Source organism: Lepeophtheirus salmonis, chromosome 7 (assembly GCF_016086655.4).
Source record: "Lepeophtheirus salmonis chromosome 7, UVic_Lsal_1.4, whole genome shotgun sequence".
NCBI lineage: Eukaryota > Metazoa > Arthropoda > Copepoda > Siphonostomatoida > Caligidae > Lepeophtheirus > Lepeophtheirus salmonis.
The window spans coordinates 18,294,344-18,308,916 of NC_052137.2; the positions used below are offsets into that span (position 1 = coordinate 18,294,344).

Consider the following 14,573-nt stretch of genomic DNA (forward strand, 5'->3'; position numbering starts at 1 on the left):
TCAACTAACAGTCGGTTTCAAACCAGTTTCCCTATTTTTGCACTCCGTAAGGACTCTATTATTTATTTTATCTTTATGGTGCATACGAATAATATCTTAAACACTAAGAATAGGAAGCCTCTTGCAACCTCTCATCCCTCAATAACTCAAAAAGATTCAAAATACAAATAACTACATATGGATATATAAATATTAAATTTTATCCGTAAATCATTTTTGAATGTAGATACTCGATCTCAGAAAAAAAAAAAAAATACAATCAAGCGTGTGCGTTTATTGGTCTAGGTGACATGGAGTAATTTTAATACTATAATGTTTCATTATACTAAATCAGTGCAACTCTACCTGACCAATTAAAGGAACGTTTAAAAAAATATCATATATTTAAATACAATATGAAGCTATACTTTTTATTCTGTATGTCCTCTTTCACAAGCAACAACAGCTTCGACCCTCCAGCAACCAGATTGACAGCTATGGAGGGCTCCATGGCGTACCAGGCTGGGTTGATCACAGCTCGGAGCGAATTCAAATTTGGATGGGAAGTGTAGCAGACATTCTTCTCCAAAAAGCCTTAAAATGCAATGCCCACGTGGTACAAGTCAGTGCCGGATGATGGAGGTAAGCTAAAAATCAGTCATATTGTTGCTACCTCAGTTTTGGTTTTTCATATATGTATGGGGTGGTATTGAACTTTTTAATATTGTAGGCAGTCCAGATGGAGATGTCAGGAGTCAGTCCCTTATCGTCACTGACACCTGTGCGTTGCTTTTTTTGTTCTTGCTACAACATTTTTAGACTTAGAAACATCGGATAAGAACAAAACTTATTTACTTTTGTTTCAACTGTCGTTTCGTGAAACCTCTTAATTAACAATAATGGGCATAAAAACAGTGTTAAATGCCACTTTACCCTTCTGGGTCCCCACTCTGTACACAATAAAAATAGTTTGACAGGTACACTATGAAGCGTTGATGATGTCTTTACCCTAAATCGATTTTAAAATTCATAACATCCCTTGTTTCTAAGCATATAATATATATGCTACATAATGGCATGCACATGGTGGCTCAAATAAAAATTATATTTATATATATATATATATATTTGAATACATATTAAATGTTATAGGGCTTTTATTGCTCACGTAGAGAAAAGCATACATACATTTATATAACATATGTATGTTTAAGCAAGTGTGTTTCTCATATATTTCTTTGGTAGTTTTTTCTGTTTTTTTTTTTACTTTTTGTTTTTCTCGTTTTATTAAAACAAGTCTAAATAGTTTATTTACTTTATCTATTATTGTATTCAATAAAAATACATATTGGATATGATACCGGGTGATAACTTGACATTTACTCAATTAAATGGTTTAAAATTCCATGGACTTTAAGCGACTGTCATCATAATTTCTTTGCCACCATTTTTGCTACCGGTAATTTCCCCTCGATGAGATTTTGCTGCATGAAATATTCGCCGTTTTTTATATTTTTATGTTATCGGTTCGCACTTTGGAGTTGTATCTTGGTCAAATTAATTATATAGCTAGGATAAGAAAAAAAAAAGGAAAATTATGATGAAATAATTAATTAATCAGTGAGTTCTAATACTATCAGGAGGAGCACAATCTCCCATCAGGTAACCTGTTGTACTAAAAACCTAATTTATGATCATAAATCCCTATTGGTCAGCTCATAGGATCTTTGTACAATTATAATGACATAAAATTGAAATCCCAAGAAATGATGGATTGATTAAAGGTATACAATTCAAAATCAAAGAAGATTAACTATTAAATTCATTAATCAATGGTTGATAAAGGATGAGTCAATCAGATTGATATTATTTAAGGATTATATTGGCATCAGTATTGTTGTGTTAGTGTTTATCTATTCAGTCCAGTGTTTGGACCGGTCCTTCAAACCGCCAGTACCAAAAAATATTAAAAAAAGAAGAAATAAAGTTGAGTGACGTCATCACGGACTGAACTTTATCAGTCTTAGGACTGATAAGGAAGACTGAGCTGGACCTGATTGAAACTGAATTGGACTGGACTGCAGTTGACAGTCCTAAATAAGGACCAACACAAGACAAGTCATCAGTTAATTATAAATACTCTTCCTGGTCACTTTCATTAATTAGCATTGAAATACCAGATGAAGTGTGACCTGCATTAACTAAAGTCATAACCTTGAGTCTTGTGTGGCATGTAAGACCATTCTTAGCTCAATTAAAAATAAAAAATGTTTGATGATAGTAGATATTTCATAAATACTATCTAGGACAGGGCTGATTAAAATAAGGGCACTTTTAAGGGTGTTTACGCCCGATATATTTTTTATGATTTGATGTAATTAAAAACGCGTATGTATTTCACAAATTGAAGCCTGTTATCCTTATGTACATATAACACATGCCTCAATAGGTTCAAGGTTTGATGCATATTTGGCAACATTATTGAAAGACCCATATAATTTCCGGTGAGTACTAACTTTCAAATAGTACGTGTCTAAACTTCAATTCTTTCTAATAGATGGTTAGGAAGTTACAGTGGTTAGCAGAGAGGCTTTAGTCTTATAAATATATGAATTAAATACGAATATCTGTGTATGTGTGAGTCCTAGAATCAGGGACAAACCAATTAGTGGATTTTGCTGAAATTCTTCATGTAAGTTCTTAAGGCTCAAGAGAATGTTCTGGAAACAAATTTTTTGGTCTTCAAGGCTAAAACGGCCTTAATACAGTACTGTTCTATGATATTCCCATTTTTTTGGCTAATAAACGACTATTTCATCTAAAATAAAGACCGTAAAATTTTAAGAATTTTTATCGTATTTTTTCACTCTTTTTTTTAAAGGATATTTATTATAAGATTTAGAGAAGAAGAAAATAAAATAAAACAAAGATGAGTGAACGATAGTTTAACTTGAATATTTTTTTCTTTTCTAAACCTTTTGATTAGTGTAGGGTTCGGTCTGGTCTAGACCGGTCAGAGACCGTTATAATTTATGTTATACCGAATTAGTTAAGTTCAACAAAAAGTTCGGTCTAGACCGATCTCATATACAAATTTGGTCTAGATCGGTCCAAAGGAAAAAATTGGTCTAGTTCGCTCTCCAAAATATCGGTATAGACCGATTTTACAGATCAATAGTTTAGAACATGATATCATATGTTTTTTTCAAATACAATGACGTTATACGAAGTTTAAAAAGAGATAGCTTGGGTTAATTTTGATCCAGTCGTCTGTTATATGTATACAGTATTTCTTCTAGAACTTATCGTATACTTTTGAGATGTTTGTGAAAAACATGAATGACAGTTGATCAAGAAAAAAAAATGGTCTCCTATAACATATGAGACAAAAAAAAAAATCGGTCCATAGAGGGAGACCGAATCAAAATCGGTCTAAAAAGCGAGACGGAAAAATCGGTCCACAGGGTGAGAAAGTGGTCTGGACCGAAATATCGGTCTAGAAAAAATCACTTAACACCGAACCAAAAAAATAAAATCGGTGCTGAACCGAGTCTCAATACTACTTATAATCTTCTTTTAAACACGCAAAAGAGTTCTGAATTCATATTAATTTCTTAATATCCCGGCCAACGCCGGGTATAAATACTCTATCTCCATTTAAAAAATGATTTTACTTTTTTACATACCAACACCAATATTCAGGGAGAGCAATTCCTAGAATTTTATGTTGTTTTTGTTTGTCTTATATTCTTAACTTAATTTCTTAATGTATCAGCCAACGCCGGGCAAACCTACTCTATCTTCTTATTTGAAAAAAGGGTAGAAAGAGACATACCAATACCAAAATACAGCTATAATAATTCTTAAAATTTAACGTTGGTGTTTTTTTGGTCTATATTAAGCATAAGAATTCTTAATTAATTTAGATTTCTTAATGCCCCGGGCAAACATAATCTTATATTTTAAAAACATTCAAGATAGCCCAACACAAAAAAGTCCATATGATTTAGATCTGGACTATCATGATTTACATTATATTCATTGAATTAAATTCAGCTGGCTTTTCATAAGGTATCTCAATGTGAGGGATTGGACTGTGATGACGTATCTGAAGGATTTGGGGAAGGCCTCTTATATACGACGTCATCAGTAAATGCTTTCAATAGTAACCAAGGCCAATCGGTTCAATAGAGACTGAAAATTGTGGACTAAGGTTAAAGCATAATGGATCGATTTGACCACCGTTTTTCCGGTTCAGTGAAATCTGAAGACTTACTAATTCAATAATTAATGAAGGTTGAGTGATTGGAATTAACTCATATTTCGATATATTAAAACATAAGCAAATAGTTACAAAACAAACTTGATTTCCCTAGCTTAAGTACAAGTCGAGAAAAAATGAACCGTAATCAACGAATTTCCATTCCCTCACTCCAAGCAGTTGGGCGTCTCCAGGACCGCCGCCTATGCCGTCAGCAAGTCCGAAACGTTGGAAAAGAAGGAGGGCTCTGTCAATAAGGCTAAACTGAATCCAGAGGAGTTAAATAAAATAGCCCTGGGCAATCAATGAGGGCCCATGCAAGAGATCTCGGAGTGTCAGTATGACAAAGTAAATATTGCTATAAAGCTTAGAATCTATACTTTTTAAAAGCACATTAACTATTTTTCTACTTTTTGTCATTGAAGGAATATTATGGATTAAATTTGGAGACAATTTTTCTCAATGGATCTATGAGTTTACTTTTCTTTCAAGCCCCTATTAATATAAATTTTCATTTATTATAATGTGAATTCACTTTTACTTTAGAATCTTAAAGTTTTCTATCAAAACTTATTGCCTATTTATTAAATATTCAATAAGTTAAAAAAGTTATGAAAATCTAATCTTTTTATGTACAATTTTTTAAAGTTGAACATAATATGAGGTTTATTTTTTAATTTAAGCTATGATATACAAAAGTTGATTTTTTATTTTACTATATTTTTAAGAATTGATTAGAAAGATTTTTATGAATTAAAATCAAGATAATTTAAAAATATTTTATTTTTCGAATGTTGGAATGTTTTTTTATAAATTATTATTCACTTTAATTTTTATCTGTAAAGTTATTTCATTTTGAAATATGGCGTTGATTCGAAATTATACTCTAAAAACGTGTTTTTAAAAAATGGTTTTAAAGACATAACCGATTTTGGTTGAAGCTCTTAAAGGTCCTTTTCGTATTAAAAGGCTTAAATAACAACATTAGTTGAGGATTTTAGCCGTTGGGCGTTCAAAGGCCTGCATTTTGTTACATTATATAATGCATAAAGAGTGTCTTTCTGGCATCAATTCTGTCTATAACGTATTTGGAGAAAAACTACGACCCTCCTGCCTCAGCAACTTATACTTACATATAATTTATGAAATCCATCCATTAAGGAAATCATTTAATATTGAATATTTTCTTTTTTAATTACTGATTATGTTCATTTGTTAAAGAACTAAAAAACCACTCAAGTTATAGTGAAGTCTTTCTTAAACTAATCATGATTTTAATGCTGCCTCATCGGTTCTTTAATTATCAAATATAAAAAATAATTCTCCTCATTACTTATTGAAATAGAGATGAGTCAGTTTCGTTGCTAAAGTTTCTTTGAAAAGGATATACCATAAAATATACGACATATACTAATTGAATGGGGGTCTAAGTAATTTTGCAGCAAACATTTTCTCCACCGTTAATTTTGTCTCTTGGAGATTCGCACCCTTTTTATCTTTTACCACAGGTACAGGGGTTCTCAACCTGCGTGCCCCAGTTTACCTTTTTATGTAGCACAGAGGCTGTGCTATTAAATTATTTATAAAATTAAGTCCTAAATCTGTGGATTCTGCTTCAGAAGGAATAGCCCTCTCCACAGTGTTGGAAAATTAAATGAGAGACAGATATTCCAAAAATCTTCAATTTGAAGATCAAGCTCTATTTGTCATTGCTATCTAAACACCTTTTTTCATTTAGAGAGAAATATGAGTTGAAAATAATTATTAGTGAGTGAAAGACGGATAACACCATTCAGGATTGGATAGAGAGTTACAAGTGTGGTCCTTGTTGGACTAGGAGTAGAATTGAGAATCAACATGGCTTTAATTCCTCCCTGTATCATTGCAGTGGGATTTGTGTTTATTTCTTTTATTCATAGATGACAGCTAATCTTCTCTCTTTCCAAACTTTCTTCAAATTTTTAGGGTGACCACATTAATTTTCGGTTTCTTTTTTTAAAACATACCGGCATCTAATTTATTTTCCAGCTGCGGTCCACAAAATAAGATCCGGCTTAACTCCGGATATTGGTTGCCTATAAATATCCATCTCTGTCAAATCAGGTAATCAATTCATGTTCCCATTCATCTCCACCTATTTATTGAGGCAGGCTTTTCTATTGTTACTCTCACAAAATCAAAATGAAAGCAGCTTTTAATACTCCTTTGCGTGTAAGCCTCTCACCCCTCCGATCAAGACTTGATCTCATTATTTCCCAGAAACAAACCCAAGTGTATCAATGAAAGTAAGCAGAATATGTATTTTGGTCATTAAAGCTAACAGCGTCGCAATATATATCAACAGCCCAGTTTATAAATTGGTATATATGCAATAAACATGTACGGTATTGCGAGTCCCATTTTGCCGATCAGAAACTTTGACGGGAAAAAATATACTTCAGGTTAAATTCTTCTGCTGCCGTATTTCTAAGCATCAGGGACCTCTTCTGATATTTTATTATACACGCCCACTCACGCATTGTGCTGGTGAATTGCTGTCTAAAAAGGATTAAACTCTCCCTCTGCCGCATCCTTGAGCATCAATGACCCCATATTATAATATGTCAAAATACACACCGACCCACAGGTTGTGTATGTACATATTCCGGCCAAATCTGTTTTATATATTTAAAAAAACTTTTTGATTTATTTTTCTTACACCCTGGCGGAATAATTTAACCTGCTATGGGGCCCAGCTGTTCATCTGCACTAAATGTGGACCGATATGTATTTTGGGCCATTAAAAGTATTCCTTGATGATCAAGGAAGCGGCCGCAAAGACATTTAACCTTTCTCGGGGCCCAACCGTTCACCTGCACAACCCTTGGACCAGGGTGTACTATGACATATTATACAGGTATCTCTTATGCTTAGAAACGTAGCCGTAGCTGAATTTATTCTGGCTTGGTGTCCATAAATTCATTGTAAAACCTACAGACAGCGATGTACTTTTTTATATTTGAAGGGGTATATGATGCTGGAGAAAGCGGTTGCAGGGTATTTTTTTTTATAATAATTCAATAGTTTGATTGCCTGAATATATTTTAATTGCTATTAAATTACTCACAATAATATATCTCTTACTGTAAATTGTTCACAATTATACAGCTTACAATGATCTTGCTTCACAAATATATAAACTAAAGCCATTTTGCCTAAAAATAAAAATGGACGCCAGGATTTGATCATGTAATGATGATACCCCAGCAATTTTGCAAACAACTTTTTTACTTCAATGATTTTATTGAACATCGTAATTATATACTAGACGACAAACCTCAGATAGAAAGAAGCTCCAACACATTCAAGCCAAAGGATTGATTTATTGGTATAATTAATTGAATCTCAATCACTGATTGATTGATTGACACATTCTTTTCTTTAAATCATTTTTTCTCTCGTGAATTTATTGTTTGCTTTTTGTTACAACACCTCTAATAGCGATTCAAGTCAATTGTTGAGGCATCCTTATATTTGAATGAATGAATTTGATGAAAAATTAATCATTACAGTTTGTGGAATATAATTATACATTTTATCCTTTAAAGTTGACATTTTTCGACAAATTTTACTCGAATGTTTGTAGGATACTGTTGTAGCTGAATCATTTATATCTTATATCATCATCATTAAATGATCTATTCAAATGAATACTACCTCAATACATTACTTACTTCACTAGTAGTTGATAGAGCTTTATAAGAACATACAATAACCATTAAAAATAATTGAAGAATAGGGATTTATTCACACTCACAATAAAAAAAAGTCAATTTTGGCTTTATACTCATATACTTCATTATGACATAAAAGTAAAGACTTAGATAAAGAAACTGAAATTGGATGTATATATCATAGAGAGAAAAATACATACAGGCGACAAAAGGATTTCGATTCGCAGTACGGCATAGTGAGGCTGTAGTAAATTAAAATCTCCAGTCTGCAGCAATGAACGTCAGCTATGGCAAAGGGTAAATACAAAAATACCTTGAGTGAGGATAGCCACAACATATTTGATAGATGTTTATTTTGGGATAAAAACTCCGCTCCAAAAACTAATTAAACTCGTAAATGAATATACGAGTGTGACTGTGTTTAAAATATATCCTAGAAACAGGGAGTACATTTTTCTAGTTGGTTATCTGAACATGTTTTTTTATGTCCTTGCTATATGTACAGTGGGATTTGTGCTAATCTCCTTCTTCTCACGGCTCCCTGCAGCTACATCATGACAGCTAAGCTGCTCTCCATTCTTCAAATTATCAGGATTACCACCTTCATTTTAAGTTTATTTTAACTTTATATACCACAGGACAAGTTTTATGCATCATTGTTACTAGTATTGCGTTGGTCCCTATGTATGACCAAGTACCGTGGCCTAGTCCCACTTGTCGGTCCTATAAGAAGGTATATCAGTCCCTCGTGACGTCAATAAGGTGGTGTGTCCTTTTTTTAATTATTCTGTTATATTATAGAATAAACTATATAATTAAATAACGATATAATATGTTCGTATTATAATGAAAAAATCATATTTTTTGTCAGAGATATGCAATAATCTTAATATATATTTCATATATTTTATTTGGCTTAATAATCAGTTGATATTCTAATGAAAAAATCAAAGGACCAGTCCCAAGGACCGATATGACCATTCCTAAGCCTGGACTAGACCTAATAAATATGGACTGACACAACACTAATTCTTACTGGATGTTATTATATCTCTGTGCTTAAAGGTCTATTATGATTTCAGCTAAAGGAACGAAGTTCATTTGTTATTTTTTTGTTATATCATCAGATTCAATCAGAGTTAAAAATCATTGCTTTAGCTCGAAATCGGAATTGCCGATTATTAATGTAAGAAAAACAATGATTGAAATTAGTTCATATTACACCCCTTTTGTCAGTTGTAATCATGCATCTTTTTGCCTTTATGCCTATCTAACTTCAATAATTGTATGTAATCACCACCTTCAACTTTTTGATCATTACCTCAAAACCCCCCAAAAAAAATATAGTTTTTTTATGAAACTTTTATTTTCAAAACTAAAAGTAACTGTCTGGAAAATATTATGAATGAGAAATGGGTAGTAATTGCATAATTCAAGATTGAAGTTGAGACCTAAATTATATACTTGTCATGCACGAATTTGAGAGCTTGTTATAGGATGTACATATACTAAATTGTATATGTTTAATACTTATATTATGACTAGTAATTACATTCTACATATAATGTTATAGGTTTTTCCACGTTATCGTTTGATCAATTAGAAAGTTTTAACTTATCATTTCATGCAATCTTTGATTCGTTTTCACAAGAAAAAGTTAAAATGAAAACACTAAAAAAGTAGTTCAAGAATGTATAGTAAACCATAATAAAACCTGTTCATACTTTTTAATACCATATAACAAATTAGAGAATAATTACAATTTGATAATTATAATGAGGTTATTATTTTCTTAAAAATAGATTGAATTTATTGATTATTACCTTCTTTTGGTACTCAAATCAAATTAAGCACACAATCATTTGGTATGAAGTAAATATCTTCACGTTGAGGCCGCCAATGAAAGAATTGAGATGGACCTTTAGTGTGCATAAATTTCACTCGATCATCACATTCAACATCATTTTTCGGAAGGAACAAGGCAATCCACCAACACTAATCATACATTACAGCGGTATATGATCCCACAACAACCTCTTCTTCCAGACAGAACACTTCATTAAAGTTGTGAGTACGAGCAAATTCAACATCTTCACAGCATCGTTTTGCTACAATTTTGCCACGACTCAGTGGAATGAAATGATGATAAAATCTTGTACCAGGAATGGAATCTTCAATATGTTTGCATACCGATCAGCATGAAGAGTGCAGAGTTGACCCATTTACTGCTGATGAACAAGCTTAAATATTACATTAGGTATATGACTTTCACAAAACGTAAACGTATCTTCTACTGTCAAAATCTGGCTGTTGTAGGGTAAAGTTAAACTTTTTTTGCTGCAGTGAGTGGTTTCACAGTCCCGCCTATGCTGTCAGAAGGAGATTTCCTGTGAGATGTCGCAAAAAGTTCCAATGAGCTTTCAAACCGAATTCATGTTCAATCTGGGAGAGATTAAAAAGTTTTTTTCTATTTTTGTACATTCCAGCCATGCACAGTTCCCTAGCACATATTTGAAAATGCCCAATTCACAATTATTTTGACCGCTTTGGCCTTGATCTGGACCTTGTGAAAACTTTTGGAGTCCCTCTCGTGGACAGCCGGTACACAGTAGAACTGTTTCAATCTAGTAATTTCAAGATCTCTGATAGTGCTTTTCCACTTGCAAATATCATCAGGAATACAGCTTTGTGTTGTTCCATGTTTTTGTTTATAACGCTCTTATTTTTCGGATTACTTTACTTATTTTCATATATACAGTTTCTTTAAATAGATTAAATTCTTTCAAATAGAAAAAAGGAGCCCCATTTCATAAAGTGTTATATTTTATACAAAGGAACCTGTCTTATATCCTTTTTGTCTGCTGATCTCTTTACTAAATCATCCTTCCCACTATGGAATGAGTATTCAATAATCTTTTGGAATTGTTCACAATTTTAAAATATATTTTCTTAAATATATAATTTTAATTCAACAAATCAACCTCAGAACACTGATAAGAAGAAAACAAGCGAAAAAATCGACAGCTGACAACAACATATAGTGTACATTTTTGTGTTAGTAAGGCAACGGTGTGTTGAAGAGTTGTTTTTTGTTTGTTTGTGAGGCACGGTTAAAAATCCAAGTGTGTAAAAAGTTTTGATTTCCCCATCATCTTACGGATGTATAGATAAATATTTTTATGTAAATACTTTTTACAAATTCTTTGGGTTCTTTCGTATAGTCCTCCATAGTGTAAGCTACCACAATGCAACAGCATTTAAACTATGTGTTGTGAATTTAAATTATCATTGAATGAAAGGAAGGAATTGATAAAAACTTTATCCTCTTTAATTAAGATACGACGCTTTCTCAAAAACGCTGGAAGGGGTGGTGAGAATATTTAATAAGAAAGAAAAATTATTTTACATATGAAAAACATCTTTCTTTATATTTCGTTTATTATTTAAAGAAAAAACAACTACCGGAATAGAAACTGGTATTTAATTATTTTCTTCTAAAGTCTTAATTTAATTATTTTGATATTTTTAGGGAAAACAAAGTTACATGGAAATGGATTGTAAATTTGTGAAATAATGTTTTGGTCCCTTGAATATTTCATCTTTTTACAACCAGTCTTGGAACTTTTTTTATATAAATTATTCCAAAACTCTGTGCTTTGTGAGACAAATGCCTGGATATTTAATAAACAGAAGTAGAATAAAAAAAATAACAAGATTCAAAAGAAAGAAAGGAAAAATAAATACGAAATATTTTTAATGATCACCATAAATTAAATTAACTTAACTGGTGGCTCATGGTTACGATACATATTTTAATTGACAACACAAGTATCATAAGACCTGTTATGTGAAGACTAATACCTTAGATAGATGTAAGTGGCAAATACTGCCTATACCTTTCTTATAAAATATCCAGCTTTAAAAACTAGTCATATGATGATGTACACAACATCATTAGCTGGGACTTTATTGATCTACTAGCGGGAGTTTCTCACATTGGGCGTCGACAGACAGCCTTTGCTTTATTTATGTTGATATGCTCGTTGCTACATTGTTGTTTATTAGATCGAGTAGTCACTCAAAAAAGAGTACTCCATCTGCAAGCAGACAGACCAACTTTGCTTTATTTATAAAGATATTGTACTCTACTTTCTTTTTTAATTCGACGCTCTGAGCTTTAACTACACACAATCGTAGCTACATTGTTATTTCTTAGATAGAGTCGTGACGCAGTTCTAAGAAATAAAGAGAACACACACACATCCTCAGCCATCAAAACTTTGCTTTATAAATATAAATTTAATAAAAGTGAATAGGTTAAGCACACTGGCAATTGCAATCTGGTTCCTCTGTTTCATTTTATGGGCTATTTGCTATTGAGAATAAATCATAAACATATCGTACTCGTACCATTCTGACCTTAAACTCAACTTTATCTCAATATTTCTCAAAACACTAATAATTGATATCCTAAGATTTGTTAATCACTAGTATGATAAAAAAAGGAAAACTAACATGATCACCTTAACAATCAAAATAATGTCTTGGAGGAGTTTTGCTTAGCTCTCGTGACCTTTCATTAGATTATCTGCAATCCAGGAAATAAACACAAATTCCACTCTGTATTTAGTATACACATAGGCATGAATTACTCAAATGTTTGATCTAACAAGGACTTATGATGGGGGTGTCAAACGTATCCGGCTATCTGGAGGTACAAAATCTGTTAGGGATGCAGTGTTTTTGTAAAACAAACACCACTAGATGGTATCGTTTGAGTCTGTTTAGCATATGCTGGTGGCAATTGTATTATTATTTTTTCTTTAATCCTTACACCCTCATCAGTGAAATGTCTTTGTCAAAAAGAAGAAAAGTGGACACAAGGTGTAGGACTTCTCGAGAAAAATGGTTTCGATGTGTAAAATGGCCGGACACTTTGGGATCATATTTAGCTGCATTCGGCGCCCAAGCCAAAATGAGTTTGACATTCCTTACTTAGACTAATAATTTCCAAATAAATTCTCAATTCCTCTTCTTTTGTAATCGCTCGCCCACTTCATTACTTTATACTTAATTGTTCTCTCCTAAAGAATTAAAGGATACTCATAACATCATTGGAAAATCAAATAAATATTACTCGGATTGCCTACTATACAAAAATTCGCAGTCATATCTTTAAAGCTATATATATTCTCATTATGTATATATTTGAGAGTTTTTTTAAATGTGTATTTTCAAGTATATCAGCAACTTTACATGTAAGTTGTTTGTAAATAAACTAATTAAGAGTATATTGTATATATATGTATGTAGAACCAATAGGAAAAGTCAATACTTTAAATAAGTATACACAACTGTCATCTAACTTTTTTTCCCTTCATGTTATGTCTAAGAAGTTATAATTTTATTATCAAAGAAATAATGTGGTTGACAAATTATATACAAATGATCATTCCTTTAAAGTCAAGAAGTTTTTTGTAATTTTTTATGGGAGGGGGAATGAGTTTTTCTAAATAAAATATGTAGATAGATTTCAGTTTGTCTTATTTTAAAGGATAAGTTTAGGCTAAATATATCAGAAATCTTCCTCCATAGTATAAGTCAATGATTCTGACACATTTACCCTAAACTTATCCTTTAAAATAAGCCATATGAAAACTAGAAGTAAATCTTTGAATATTATCAATTTCATAAAATTGAAAATTTAGAATATGATTAAGAATGTTCTATTAAGTTAGCTGCAAGCATCTATGGCATGAGAAAATTGTGCACGAAATGTTGCCAGAAAACATTTTTTTCTATTAACAATTTGCGGAAGGTTAATTTGAGGAACAGACATTTTGCAAAGGGATCATTTTGGCTGAAAAAGGGTATTAATAAATTTTTGTATGTACGATTGTATGTTTTAATTCAATTCAAAATGATAATATTAAAAAAGGTATTATTTATATACTGTTTTGTCATATAGATATTTAATTAGTGTTCTTTTGCTGAGAAATATGTTTTTAATTCCTATTTATTAATGATCATTATAACAACAGAACATAACAATAGGATGTTCGAATGTAATTTGAATCTTTGCCCTTGTAATACTTTTAATAATTTAAATAATATACAAAAACGACAGAGATTCAAATAGAAGAATTATTTATCAATCAGTTATCCCGCTAACAACATTCGAACTGATGTATATTTATATAATAATCTTAAATAATTAAGGACTTTGCTCTAAGGTGGAGATGAATATTTTCTTCAAATTTTTCGACTAACTTTTTTTTTTTTGTGAATTACATATAGTGATTAAGTGAAAAAATGAGGTATGTTAAAAGCATAACTTACTTCAAACAATTTTATTTTCTTAAATGTTTGCGCTAATAATAATTTATCACCATAATTATATTAATTTAGAGATGTCAATAGTTTAATAAAGTACCTTTGAACAATTCTTAAATGAAGTATATTTATATTTTAATGCAATTGTTAAATTTATACATAATTTTATTAAGCCTTTCGAAATATTAATGATGGATTTGGGAGATTATTCTGACTCCAATAAATAATAGTTGAGTAAAGATACAAAGTTTAAATAATTTTTCAACTGTGTATCATGTAATTTAATA

At 31.4% G+C, this 14,573-nt stretch overlaps 1 long non-coding RNA gene across 1 annotated transcript in view; it reads left to right on the top strand.

Moving 5' to 3' along the window:
- The first annotated feature begins 320 nt into the window (after positions 1 to 320).
- The window catches only part of LOC139906033 (uncharacterized), a 32,124-nt gene continuing 17,871 nt past the window's right edge, over positions 321 to 14,573 (top strand). The window contains exon 1 of the long non-coding RNA XR_011781230.1: positions 321 to 621. This is a non-coding gene — a long non-coding RNA (uncharacterized lncRNA). The remainder of the gene's footprint in view (positions 622 to 14,573) is intronic.